We start from the raw sequence: 15,328 nt of genomic DNA, 5'->3' as shown, positions 1-15,328 counted from the left end.
AGCGGTAAATTCACGATGCACAATACCCGTAGAATCGAAAAAAACTCCAACATTGTCTTCACCTTTGACCGAATTTGCTGTGCTCTTTTCGGTCTTGGTGAACCTGGAGTCTTCCACTGCGAAGACTGCACTTTGGTTTCAGGATCATATCCATGTACCTACTATTCGTCATCTATTTAACAAATCTGAGTCAGTTTTAGTCCGAACCAGTTCTTGGCAACTTTCAAGTCGGTGTTGTCTCTGGTCACTTGACAAAAATTTTGGAATGAATTTTGTGGACACTCGACTCATGTTGAGATCTTCAGTTAAAACTGCCTGAACTGCATAGAAACTTAAATTACGTTCATCAGCCATCTCCCTAATTTAAGTCCACGATCAGAGCGCACTAAATCGCCAACTTTCACAACATATTCATCCTTTTTTGAGGTGGAAGGACGGCCGGACCGTGGTTTATCTTCAAATGATTCGCGCCCAGTTTTAAATCTGTTGAACTAGACAAAAACATTTCACTGGCTCATACAATTATCTACAAAACTGTTTTTAATAGTTTGTAAGTCTCAGAATATGATTTCTCGGTTTTCAAACAAAGTTTCACACAAACTCGTTGCTCCGTTTTTACGTTTATTCACGCAGACAGAATCCGGCAACAAGCCCTAACAGACCCGCTGCCACAATGAACTGAATAAAGGAAACGCAGTTTCCTGTCAGAGGGCGCTCACAGACAAGGCAATGATTCGCTCCCCATCCTCTGTGTACCTGCCCGCCAAACCACTAAACAGCAGCGGATGCATTCTTAAAACTTTCCAATCACACCTCGTAAAACTGCCGTAAGCTAGGACAATAGTAGTTTTCCTAGTTTACTTTGGGCAGTTAAAGTCATACCCACGTAACTTGTACGTTATATGCGTTGCATACCTACTGGGCGTTACCTCGAAATGACAGCTTTCTTTACATATGTGTTAAATGTCTTACTAGATTCCTCTGAAAACCAGAAGTGGTTAACCGTCTAGAAACTGAGTGAGGATACATAAGGGCCACTTAACCTACGGAAAAATTTTATTCTACATACTTATCATCTTGTCTGTTACTTAAAAATAAACAGTATTTATGGCAAAATTGAACTTATAAAGGTTTAATTGAGTCTTTACTCGAAAACTGTTGATTTGTAACACGAAACAGAGGGATGTAGTAGCAAAAATAGAGAAAACAATATAGATTCATCATATAGCGCTAGGGAAATCAATTTCCTCAACAAAAACGTAAAGTAAAATAACGAAAAAAACAAAAAATTAAAAGACACAGAAGCAATATGTATCAAACATCACTTCAGTACTTCGTCGAACTCATATAAAACGTGTTACTGTTAACTATAAACAACTTTCGCATCTGTCAAAAACAACAGGAAATTCTTACCTTTGATCATGGTGAACATCCTATTGAGTGCAAAATAATAACAACAATTATTACGTATTTCTTTATGTTTATGCATGTAAAATATACTTGCATCAACAGTAATTGCTTTGGTTACATAAAAGCGCGAGATTTACTTGATCATCTAAATTTCATTACTTATAAAATGCAATTCATATTCTAAAAGGATATAAAATACAGAGTGGACTAATGCTGGATTATCTCCAAAGCAAACTAATAAAACAACAAAGAGAAACGAAACTTCCTGGCAGATTAAAACTATGTGCCGGACCGAAACTCGAACTCGGGCCCTTTGCCTTCCGCGGGCAAGTGCTCTACCAACTGAGCTACCCAAGCACTACTCACGCCCCGTCCTCACAGCTCCACTTCTGCCAGTACCTCGTCTCCTACCTTCCAAACTGTGCTGTGAGGACGGGGCGTGAGTCGTGCTTGGGTAGCTCAGTTGGTAGAGCACTTGCCCGCGAAAGGCAAAGGTCCCGAGTTCGAGTCTCGGTCCGGCACACAGTTTTAATCTGCCAGGAAGTTTCATATCAGCGCACACTCCGCTGCAGAGTGAAAATTTCTGGAAACAAAGAGAAACTGTTGCTATCAGTTTCTCTCTCACACATTCATTTACGTTTCTTTCCCCACCAGTGCCACCAATACTGCCGGTAACCCTACAATTTACTACGTCATTAATGAAGCGTACCAAGACTACTGAACTGTAGTTTTGGTAGAGCGCAACTCTATATGTGAAATTTTATGTCACCACAAAATGAAGAATCAATCCACAAACTGTTTAAGAATCCTGTGAAAATATCAAGAATAATTAAATGAATGAGAATGTGTGTTATATAGCTCGCTGATGATTCGGATGTACTAACGAGAATCCGATTCTTGGCCCATTTTACTCTAGGCTATCACATATGTTAAATCCTACCATTCGTTATGGTTCGTTACAGACCTGAAATCGTTGCACCTGGATTAGTACGCTATGCTACGTAGCGCTCGAGTTCACCACATGACTCATACATCATGAAAATTATACGCAGAAAGTGATTTCGTAACTAGTTTGTACATCTGTCTTCTCTGATAAGAAAAGCACAAGGCTGTATACAAAAGAACCATGTATGCAGCGCCGAATAAGAAACGCGTGAAAGTACGTCTCCCTCTTATCCACTACTGTCATTGTCAAATTCGCACGCTGACCATGCGTTACCAGCACGAAACTGTGCTGGGCTCTCATTGGTTGAAACTCTTTTCGCCACAGAACATGGCCAGACTACCCTGGCCAAAGACTGTCCTCACATCAGATATCAGTTCCTGGGAACAGAAACGAAAAAGTAATACAAGTACTGTACAGCTGTAATCCTGCTCAAATGACGGATTTGAATATGGCGCTACTGTTCAAATTGTTACGACAACCATTATCTGGCATTCACATTCATTGGATTCGCCAACTCACAACTAGATTACTTCTTCCAACCTTACTTAAACCTCGGGCTAAGCCAGAGATCAGTCAGTCATCACAACCAAATCACCAACGCCAATCGAAAACCAGTTGCACGGTACGTACTTAAGTGACTCACGCGTAGAATATCCTAACAACGTACTCGCGAGGTATACAATATGGAAAACAGTATAAGCTGAAAGTTGACATTCGTGACAAGCAGTTTTCGACTTAATAAAGTTCCTCATAGCAACTAGAGCGGCTTTTCTTTAATTAAACATACTGTTGCGGAATCAGCACCCATACAAACATGGAGAAACTAATAATTGAACTAAGATACTGAGAACGATACTACGCGTCCGCTAAATGAACAGAGGAGGTACAGCCAGAAGGAAAAAATCTTACTACTGCAAAATCAGTTTTCCTATACCTCTAAATGTATCCCTGCAAAACAAGTAAAATATGAGAAGAATAATAATCACGCAAGAAGGAATCCATTCTTCTCCCGAGTCCACAGTACAGATTTTAATGGTAACGCTTCTCGCTCTCTCCTCACTATGCATTGATACCAGATAATAATAATATAACGAAATAAGAAGCGAGCAATCGCATAAAGGAAATTTAATTTCTTTACCGGTTTTGGGCACTTAGCGCCCTTCTTCAGAAGGTTACACCTATAGCATTATTAGTGAGTGTAAAAAATGAGATGCATACAGCAAAATGCGAAGATCCTATAAACTTACAGGAGCAATAAATAATACAATACTCTATACAGCTGTATTACTAATTGCTCCTATATATTTTTAGGACCAAATAATGCTATAAGTATAACCAACTGGCGAAGGGCACTAAGTGCCTGAAACAGGTAAAGAAATTATATTAATTTTTTATAACTGGTTGCTTATTATTTAATTATATACGATTACAGTTTCTGATAATGAATAAAATACTAAATAATACTAATAATAATAATAATTTTGTGTGGCTCAACAGTCTAGTGCAGTTATTGAAAATGAATGCTACTTCGGCGAATTGTGTGTTCCTTGCGTACCCGATTAATCCTAACAGGGAAAGTGCACCTGCGGTTGAGCGTGTAAAATGAACCAACGCTCGTTCCTTGTGAATATTCGCTTCATTGGGAAGTGAGGCTAGATTAAGGACAGGCTACAAAATTCAGTAACGCAATCGGGATTCAATCCCGCGACCTTTCGATTCACCTTATCCTCTTTTTTTCTTCTTTTCTCTCTATATATTTCCTCGTCGTACTTCTTCTGCTGTTCTGGGCAATTGTGTACTGACATCTCTCAAATTCCATCGAGGAGAACTTTATTCAGTTTTTTGTTACAGAGAGTGGCCAGTCTTCTCTCCAAACACGCTGAGCTAGCGCTCCGGCACACCCCTGCACAGCCAAGTGCGAGTCCCTGATGCCTAAAGCAACAGTAGCTTGCTAAGCTCTTCAACACTATCCCGCAATTAGTTGTACACTTTGAGCACGGGAGGCAGCTTCCTCTCTGCAGAGCTTTCCTGAATTCGTACCATACTCTGCTACTTGCAATTTGCATTTATTTCAAAACTACATTCCGATATTTACAGTTTGTTACTTTTATTGGAGTTTACCAACTTTCATTGCTCCCATCAATCTGGCCCATTTCCAATTCTTTCCAGCAGACGTACTATATACACTGCGTTCAATGGCAAGCCGTCCATTTACTTTCAGACTGTTTGGGAGGGAACTAAAATGAACACACACACGCACACACACACACATTTTTGCCCCTGTATTCTATAATGTTTCTCTCGCTCATATTGATAGTGATGAAACTGAAATCTCCTCTCAAATACTACCGACTTCGCTGGCCGCTTTGGCCGAGCGGTTCTAGGCGCTTCAATCCGGAGCCACGCTGCTGTTACGGTGCAGGTTCGAATCCTGCCTCGGGCATGGATGTGTGTAATGTCCTTAGGTTAGTTAGGTTTAAGTAGTTCTAAGTCTAGGGGACTGATGCCTTCAGACGTTAAGTCCCATAGTGCTTAGAGCCATTCGAACCATTTGAACTGCCGACTGCCGCTCTTCACCATCAGAATTATGTGAATTTTACAGTTCAATATCATTATTAATTTTCAATTTCAGGATTCTAAGACAAAAAAAAATATTACACTGTGATACAGCGTTATTTGTGTCAACTGGTCTCCCTTCCTCTAACGCCCCCGCCTCTCCCCCCCCTCCCCCTCCCCCTAGTAATGTAACAAAATAAAAATTATTTGTGACCATTTTTGTTTGCTGTCAGTGTAATGTAATAGAATGAATATGAGCCGTGACTTATATAAAAAAGAAACACACATTAATGCAATGGGTCTGCATAAAAGAGAAATAACTAATGTAGGATTATTATTAACTGTGTAATATGTTTGCTTAATTTAACCCGACGTGTATATAGCACTCAAACTAGCTCAGTTCTCAGGGTAGTTACGTAATCGTCGATAATTAATTGTCCTTTTCTTATTTATGCAACACTGCAGATATTATTCCAGGCTCGTGAGAAGTCCTGTGCTTATTGCAACAGACAATATTTGCCAAGACTGTTGGATGTGCACTGCTGTGCAATACGTAACTTAATATCGTGGTTTCGTGTCGATTCCCCAATATAAGATAACAAGAGTAGAATCTATAAATGAAATCCTGTAATGAACTGGAATCCTGTGACCAGACCTCTTCTGTCAGGGATGTTATCTCGTTATATAAAGAAAATCTGTAAGTGAAATTGTTAAATTATTAGTAGCTGCCTCCGGTTTCATACGATCTGAAATAAAGTTATTTGCCTAACCGACGGCACGTCTCGTAGATGAGCTAAAAGAAAAATGTTAAAGATTTTTCTAAGATGGCGCCTAACAATGAGAATTCTTTGTTTAGACCCACATCTACTTAAGACAATCCAGGTATCAGACTACCAACTGATTTTGACAAAATAACCATTATTTTTTTCGTGTTTAAGTACAACTTACATTATCAGCTGGTGCAGCAAGATGAGCTTTACACAAGAACGCCCTCTTAGGTCCGAATCCAAGCAGATAAGATAAGTGAAAGACAAAGGAAAGACAGTTCACGCATATAAGCGCAAGAGTCCATGGAATAACATGCCCGTTGTAGTTCAATCTTTTCTTCTTTGGCGTACTTGTCGATTATTTATAAAATTTATCGTAATACTTAGTTTACATTTTTTTTGAACCCAAGTCCACCCAGGAGAAACAGTACGCCCTCCAGATACACACTTTATAATAGGTCTCTTTTCTAGAATCAGTTTATTTTCCTTAAATGAGAAGTCATCCTAAAATATTATAGATGAAAACATGCGAACTACATTAATTTATTATTGCTAAGTTTGCGTATTACCAGTTATCATCGGACAAAAAAAATCTGAACGTAAATGTTTTAAAAGGACCACTACATAACATTTTCCTCATTTTAAGTAAAATGTGTAACACCTGTATGAAAACTGTGTAGTCATTTCTACCGGTTTCCCTTTTGTTGGTCATACTTTTTGGGTCATCATCAACAACAGACGTTTGACAATCTCCAATAGAAAAACGTTCCCCATATCTTTCCATGCATTACGATCTTAAGACGTACATTGTGGTGCAAGATATATGGCGGGTCATCTATACTAATGTATTAAAAAATCTCTAAAAATTCTTGACTGATTTACTTCAAATTTCTACACAGTACTCTATTAAACCTTAGGAATGGCGTAGACTATATACATATTTTTAATCAAGAGTGCACAGGCTTTCCGTTGAAACTGATTATGAGAAAGAAAATACTGTCCTGTGCTGTGCTGGGGAAATGTCAAGTTCGTTGTCTTTCGCTGACGTTTTCAGCTGCGGTAACATGGTATATAAACTACTGGACAAACCAGATCTTCTTCATTGCTATTTCTTCATGTGTTGCAGGTAACTGGTGAAAAGCTGGGGCACCGTACAGGCTACTAAAAATGGGATTATATGAGATTGGAGCATCGCTTGGGTCACCATACAGTCTTTGCTCAATTAAAAGCGGACTGCAGGAAAAAGTAAAAGTTATTGTAATTGAAAGATTCAGCCTGAGGCATAGTTCCTTACAGGGTTTGATGCTGCTTTCAGATTATCTTTGATGATTCTCTGCCAACCAGAAATTAGCATATTCGCACGTAATTTGGGAACTAGAAACTTCTTTTGTATAGAGAGATGAACAGAGTCAGGGCTTGGATCTCACAGTGATGAGACCTTTTCATAGATGCTCCGTTGAAAATTATTAATATTGTGATATTTCGGTACCAAAATGTTTGACAAGCGCCGTAAAGTGTGAAAGAGTGTTCGATCTAATGCACGGTGTGAAAATCAGAATTTTTGGTGACATTTTAAACAACTAAATCCCATGTGGTGTGTTGCTTACGCGAATGTGAACATTATGTTATGAGAGACTGATTATAGCAACATTTAAGTGAGCTATCCTGAAAGAAACGATCAGATTGTAAACTTTCGGTGAAGGATAATTAACGGTTACAATAAAATGGATTTGGTTATGAATGATTTGTGCGTGTGGACTTTAAAGACTTTGTAAAGCTTTGAGTAAGGCTTGGTAGTAACTGGTGTACGCAAGCCTGCCGTACCAGAGTGAAATTTTACGCACTTAAATACTTTAATTTAACTATTCCTTCCACAAACAAAACAATTTTTAGTGCGACTGGTGGCTATGAGGTGTAGAGTTGTTCTTCTATATAGCTTTTTCCGGTTGAGAGGTGCATTTCAGTATCTTCAAGGAGACGTGCATGTGAGAAATTCACAACGACTTGAGTGGAACTTTATACTCAGCGGCATCGCACCGCACCTCCGCAAATAATGCATCAGGACAAGGGAAGTATAAAAACCTGTAGAGAAGAGAACTGCAGTCAGGAACAAATGTGAAAATGAACAGTGATCCAAAGATGGGATAGAACAGTGAGTACAAAATGGAAAAGCAGAACAGTGCAACGAGAACTGTAATTCTACAGTGGGAGATGAAGATGGACATCGTAGATACGACAAAAAAAGTGGTGTGGAAGTTAGCAGAGGGAACGACGAATGCAGCAGTAGCCGCTATCTCAATAACTACACTGACGGTATTGACAGTAGATGGTATTACTGGAGGCGGAGGATGGACACACACAGATTCAGCGCACAAAGAATACAGTCGACATATAGAGATAAGCTAAGTTTAGTTCATGCATACATCAAAAGATTTTTTAAAATGGAAGGGAATGACAACTCTGTAGTTGTGACAGAAGGGGATGTGATTCAGTTTGACGGAAGTGCCTGTCAGACAAGCACTATAATGGCCTGGTGCTTCCTGTCGGAAGATCCAAGTGCCATCCTGAAGAAATTTTCACTGTGGCTCAGAATTCCGATGCGAGAGCCGACTTGGCGCCCACAAGCGAGGCAAATATGAATCACTCCAGCAGGAGGGTTAGTCCTAAGCTCATGTCTGCGCGATCTTTTTCCAGCTAAGTTGTTAATCCATACTTGGTCGTGCATCTTGCTTCCATCTGCAGTCAGTTTCCTCTGTTTGCTGCGATCGTCAGCGAGTTGCTCCCACTTGTCACTGTCAATATCAAATGCGCACGTATCACGCTTGGCGCCATCCCTAAAGCGTAATGAAGGTCTTCAACGAGGTGTATTTGCTCCTGCTATTTCACTGAGTAATGTGCGGCGGGGCAGACGGGACTGGTCCATACGATGCAGATGCCCTAACCACCGCATGCGACGTTGCCTGAGCGTCGCAGTGATACTGTGTTGGTTTGCAGTTTTCAGAACCATATGATTTGTCACATGATCCTTCCAAGATATTCCGAAGATGCTCCGTAAGCACCGCAGTTGAAAGACGTTGAACTTTCTTTCCTGTTTGGCATTCGACGTCCAAGTCACAGCTCCTTACAGGAGAGTACTCAGCACACATGATTGATACACAAGTATTTTTGTCGACAATGTAAGATGTTTGTTGTCCCATGCTCGTGTGCGGAACTTTCCGAAAGTGCTAGCAGCCTTTCCTGTTCGTGCATTTATCTCGTCACCCACGGAGAGATCTTCTGATATTATTGAACCAAGATAGCAAAATTTATCGACTACTTTCAACAAGGAACCGTCTAGTTTGATGACAGGCGGATCTGTGTATCCTTGTGACATGACAACCGTCTTCGTTTATAGACATGGACAAGAGCTTGCATGCAGTAGAGAATTCATCCACAAGTTCTTGCAGATAGCCTTGAGTATGCGCTACAAATGCAGCATCATCAGCAAATAAAAGGCTATTTACAAGGGAGTATGCATGGGGGCTTAATTATTATTTTAATGCAAATATTTTTTTAAATTTTTGTCGCTGTATGTCCGATTACGCTGTTTCGTAAACGGTTGGCCCTGACTAGTATTATTACGCAATCTGACTGCATAGAACAACAACAAAGAATGAAATGAAAATTTTCGTTAACGCAATTAATTAATTAAGTCCCCAGCAACTATAAAACCTACGAAACCAAAACACAAGTGTAATTGTTCTGTGTCTGGGAGTGTGATTCAACGTACACATCTGGCACGGTTCCTCTTCAATAAGACAAGAAACTTCAAATACCATTTATACTGACGTGATAAAAAAATTAGAAATACTATAATTGCGCAAGAAGACCAGAATTACACTCTAATGCAAGAACACAAGCCAGATGCTTTGTTGACTGAACCTGTAATGACGCATTATTTAGGACATTGAAATAATGAGAAAAAGAAGAAAAGGAGTTTGTTACCTTCATTTATATTGATGAAAAGCACTCTAACCATTACAATATCTCCACACCGAGTCGCTACTACCACATCTCAACAAGAACTGACTACTGCCACATCTCGACAAGCACTCCTCACTACGCCATCTCAGCAAGCACTCACTACATCGAGTTCTCAACAAGCACTGCCCTCCGCTACTTCTCAATAAACACTGACAGTGGAGGCGGCGAAACAAAACTCTCTGGCGCTGTGGCTCAGTGTAGCCACCTTTCATATGCCCTTCCTCCACGCGCTAGAATTTGATGGTATTTTTGCCAGCATTGGTGGTGAAAATACCACCAAATTCGTCAAAAAAAAATACAGACAAAAATAAAAGATAATATTAATACGTAAATATCATATAATTAGATAAAATTTTGGCTTTGCACTGACCTTTCAATAACCTAATATATAAAATATAGTAGGCAATACAAATTCTTTCATACATGTGGCTTTACATAATAGTTATCACAATACACAAAAAATCAGTTTATACAAATGTTCACATAAAATACAAATAAAAAACAAATAGTTGATAGTTCCAGCAGCAGCACCCAGCAATGGTCAACAGGTGCAAACACCAACAAGTGACATCATTTTAATAAAAGCAGTTCCATCTGTGGCACCCAGTAATGTTGAACAGGTGCAGACACCAACAAGTGACATCATTTCAGTAGAAGTAGTCCATCAGTGGCACCCAGCAAAGTTGAGCAGGTGCAGACAGCAACAAGTGACATTATCTCAGTAGAAGCAGTTCATCAGTGGCACCCAGTAATGTTGAACAGGTGCAGACACCAACAAGTGACATCATTTCAATAAAAGCAGTTCCATTAGTGGCACCCAGCAATGTTGAACAGGTGCAGACACCAACAAGTGACTTCATTTCAGTACAAGCAGTCCATCAGTGGCACCCAACAATGTTGAGCAGGTGCAGACAGCAACAAGTGACATTATTTCAGTAGAAGCAGTTCATCAGTGGCACCCAGTAATGTTGAGCAGGTGCAGACACCAACAAGTGACATCATTCAACAGAAGCAGTTCCATTAGTGGCACCCAGCAATGTTGAACAAGTGTAGACACCAACAAGTGACTTCATTTCAATAGAAGCAGTCCATCAGTTGCACCTAGCAATGATGAGCAGGTCCAGAGAGCAGTCCATAATATTCACTATCACTGATCACACTGTTCATCAGAGTTTATAAGCAGAAATTAAACATGTCCTAGTGGCACCAATCATGTAGAAAAAGTACAAGTAACAGTCCATAATATTCACTATCACTGATCACACAGTTCATCAGCAGAAATTAAACATTTCTAAGTGTCACACATCAATGTTGAACAAGTGCAGGTAACAGTTCATAATATTCACCATCACTAATCAGACAGTTCAGGCATGAAAAATAGTTTGAATGCACATACAAATGCTTTTACGAAATTATTCTCAATGCTCTTACACTAAACATACAAATTCTAATAAACACACAAATTATATCAGATAATTGTCATATTAACTATTACAAATACTCAAATATCAGTAAACCTATAATATTTATGGGTGTCAGTGCAAGCCACTACAAACAAATAAAATAATATTTAGGAGATAGGTGGGTAGGATTAGGAAAGGAAAACACACTCACTCATCTTTCATCCACATTAAGTACTACTGTGTAATTGAATAGTGTTAACTGTGTAAATGCAATTCTGTCAAAATTTGATGTTCATCATGTGTATCAAGTAGTAGTGGCAGCAATGTATAACAGTCAATAATAGTTAGTCAACGTCATAGTCATCATGTCAAGACCAATGTTTGCCAAGCCAGATCAAAATGTACGGTTGCTGAACAACTGTCAGTGAGCCAAGATATGCAATTACTTCCTCTCTCCAAAAAAAAAAGTGTATACTGCTTAGTGATTTAACAAAGTGTGTGTATAGACTATCTTCCTTCTACGTGAGTGTTCTAGTCTGCTATCTTCATCCTCCTTGTTCCATATAGACCAACAAAAAAAAATGCACCTCACTTACTTTACCTCTTATCCACCAAAACTCCAATAATTATCAGCATCACATAATCTCAATACTTCAATAATACCTCTTACGTCGATACATATAAATCTTATCATCAATATCATTTACCTTACCTCTTGTCCACAAAATTCCAATAATCATCAACTTCATATAATCTCAATACCTCAATAATACCTCTTCAATACGTCGACACATATAAAACTTATCGCCAATATCATTTCACTTCCATAACAACTCTTTCCTCTAGTCAGTCTCCTCGAACAAGTACGGATAAAATCCTAATCCAAACCTCATCATCCCATACAATCCGAAGACACACTGTCAACACACAACCTCTGTGTAATCTATCTGACCCAAATCTTCTACTCATTATAAATTATAAGATGGATTTTGGTTACCTTGTCCATCATTAAATAAAAGAAATGCATACATGACCTCTAACAGACTTAGTTCGAATAACGCTCAGTAATTAAGTACGATTACGGTGTGTGAATGATCATAATATTTCACAATGTGTACACCACTTCAAGAATTATGGCAAACAGAAGCAAACATGTAGAGTATTTCTCGTGTCAAGTGTCACTTCCTATCTCAATTGCTCACGAAAAATGCAGTCTAATAACTGTCAATGGTCTAAACCTAGTTTTGGTATGTCATGTCGTTAGTTTCCTTCCTATTAGCATAAATTTATACAGCTTCCATATAACCTCCAGCTCATGTGACTTCTATGAAGTTTCTTGTACTAATGTCGTTTATGTCGAGTTATAGCAGTTCATTTTCCTATCTTAAAAATGTAAGGCACTGAGCGTAAGCAAAACATGCAATAGCGAGTAAATATACCAGTAGAGAACAGAATGTCAACAAGTGGATGCAGCACAATTCTTACAACGAGGCTCTGCCAAGCGAACAATCTATAATTAATACAATAGTGTGACCTAAACTCTATGTTTGTACACAGTATATCAGCATTTCTATATACCAAATTAAAGAGTAGTTATGACAACAAACAGAAATGTATAAATATGCAATCCATACGCATAGCAGCAAACATATATCTTACGTAATAAACAGGTCATTAGCATCATATCAGCATAAGCAAATAAATGTTCATATGTCATCTTAATAAGTAAACATGAAAGCGCAAGCAGATAAATCACAAAGTATAACTTACATACATATCAGCACAACGAATCAGGTGACAATTATAATTTAAATAAATAAGCACAGCAGACACATAATAAAAAAATATGACATCAGTGAAAAAGCAGTGCAGCCAAGCGATGCATAATATATACAAATAACAACCCTGTTCATTAATAAAACATTGACAAAAATCAGCAAATGTACGCAACCACGTCGCTTCACAAGTAAATTCATAGAACATGAAATTAGCACAAAGTATGAATCACGCAATTGCGAGCAGCAAATTACATCTAAAGTACGTACCTAAGTGGAAATATGTTACCTGAAAAATAAACTCAATTAATAGTTATCTTTTTAGTTTATTAGTTTCTTCTTGGAAATTACATTCTTTCTGAAATTTTCTTGATAGCAAGTCCTCTTAACGTCGGAGACACACAGAATATACCTGAAGTTCTTAAATATTTCATACAACCATATCCTGGAAAATACTGAACGTTAATAACATAATTCATCAAGTCACTATAGCTTTATACTGAATTTAGTCGGAGAAATTAGACTGTGTATTTGTTTACGGCTGTCAGTGCATTCGCACTGAGCGCTCGATCAGCTGTAAGCGCGTGACGTAGGAAGCAATTGTTTGCGGTCAACGACTGCCTTGTGCGGCGCGCAGACTTGACTGTTGCTTTGAGTATATGCCGCCGCCAAAACACAGCGCGGTATCCTTGTATTCTCTGCATGTTTACGTAAACTGTTGGTTTCTCGAAAGTATGTCATTCCACAAAAATTTTAACGTTAGATATATGATGCATTCCCTTAGAGCGTCGTGATTTAAGAGTTTCTACTTCAACGGTGTTATCATGAATAATGTTCCGAATTCTATATGGACCGTTATAAAGCAGAAAAAATTTGCGACACAAGCCTTTTCCTTTGTGAAACAAACTATGAGACTTAATTAATAACTTTTGACCAACTGACAAGATTTTTAAACGACCAGGATGTTTAGCTGATTTCTCTCTTCTAGCAGCCGCAGATGCAATATTTTGCAGAGCCATGTTCACAACTTCAGAATGCCGCAGTTTCCGTGAAGGCGGAAAAGGAACGGTTTCAGATATGTGATTTGTCGGTGCTTTGTTTTTTAATATCAGTATAGGAGGTAAAGAAGTTGAGTCATTAGGAAGTTCATTCAGAATGTTTTGAAAAATATGAAGATACTGATCCCACGTTCTGTGATTCTGATGACAATAAAGACGACACAATTTATTGATTTCCTTCATCCATCACTCTGAAGAAAAATAGTAGACAGCAGTATTGTTGTAATTTGTAGTTTAGTAATTGTAGTCTATTTTGCATGCGTAGATTTGGTAATTGTCATTCTTCTAATGGTATTTTCTTTTCTTTTTTTTTTTTTTTTTTTTTGCAGAAATTAATTTTGTTATCTTGTATATGGGTTTGACAATTTTTTGCAGTTAGGAAGATTTCAATTGTTCGTTAATCGTGGTTGAGGGAAGCATTTCGTGTGAATGATATTGTTGGAGATATAGTGTCATTGTGTGTAATTTTCATATAGTGACGAGTTTTGTACGTTTTGTAAATGATTACACGATCGATAAAAAAGGCAAAAATGATGGATAGTGAGAATGACGAAATTGCTAACATGGCGAACTCGCCAACAGAGGAAAACAGTATCATGAATAATGAAGTGGAAAACAATTTAATAATTCGGGAAGATAGTCCGGAACCATTAAAAATTTTTTCTCAATCAGAAAATTCACAGAATACGAGATTAACGATAGAAGATTCTGGAATAGTATCGAACACAGATAGCTTTACAGCTATGACGAAGGAAACTGGTTTTGCGGGAAATGTTAGGGGCGAAAAGAATTTCGAACAAGTTAATATGGAGCAGTTGATGAGTGCAATATTAAATTTACGATCTGAATTAAAAACAGATAGGGGAACAATGGAAACACGGTTAGACTCACTGGGATCACAAATAGGAACAATTAAAACAGAAATAGGAACAATTAAAACCGAGATGGGAACTTTGGGATCTGAATTAAAAACTGATATGGGAACAATGGAAACACAGTTTAGATCTGAATTAAAAACACAGATGGGGACAATGGAGACACGGTTAGGATCTGAATTAAAAACAGTGGCAACACGTTTAGAAACAGAGATGGAAACAATGGAAACACGGTTAGACTCACGAATAGGGACATGTTTCAAAAATATGAAAGATGAATTAAAGAAAGAAATCAGAGAAGAAGTACAACCGATTTTGATTGCTCACAATAATAGATTAATTGCAGTAGAGATTAGACAAAGGGAACAGGATAGAGAACAGGAAGAAAGAGATCGCGTGATAGTACAAAAATTTTCAGACTTAAATTTACAACGTGCACACGATAAGGAAGAAATATTTGAGAGAATCGAGGAATCAGTACCAAATGACAGAATAAATAATCTAACACAACAATA

Source organism: Schistocerca serialis, chromosome 1 (assembly GCF_023864345.2).
Source record: "Schistocerca serialis cubense isolate TAMUIC-IGC-003099 chromosome 1, iqSchSeri2.2, whole genome shotgun sequence".
In the NCBI taxonomy this organism is placed as follows: Eukaryota; Metazoa; Arthropoda; class Insecta; order Orthoptera; family Acrididae; genus Schistocerca; species Schistocerca serialis.
Note: the sequence above shows the minus strand (reverse complement) of the source record.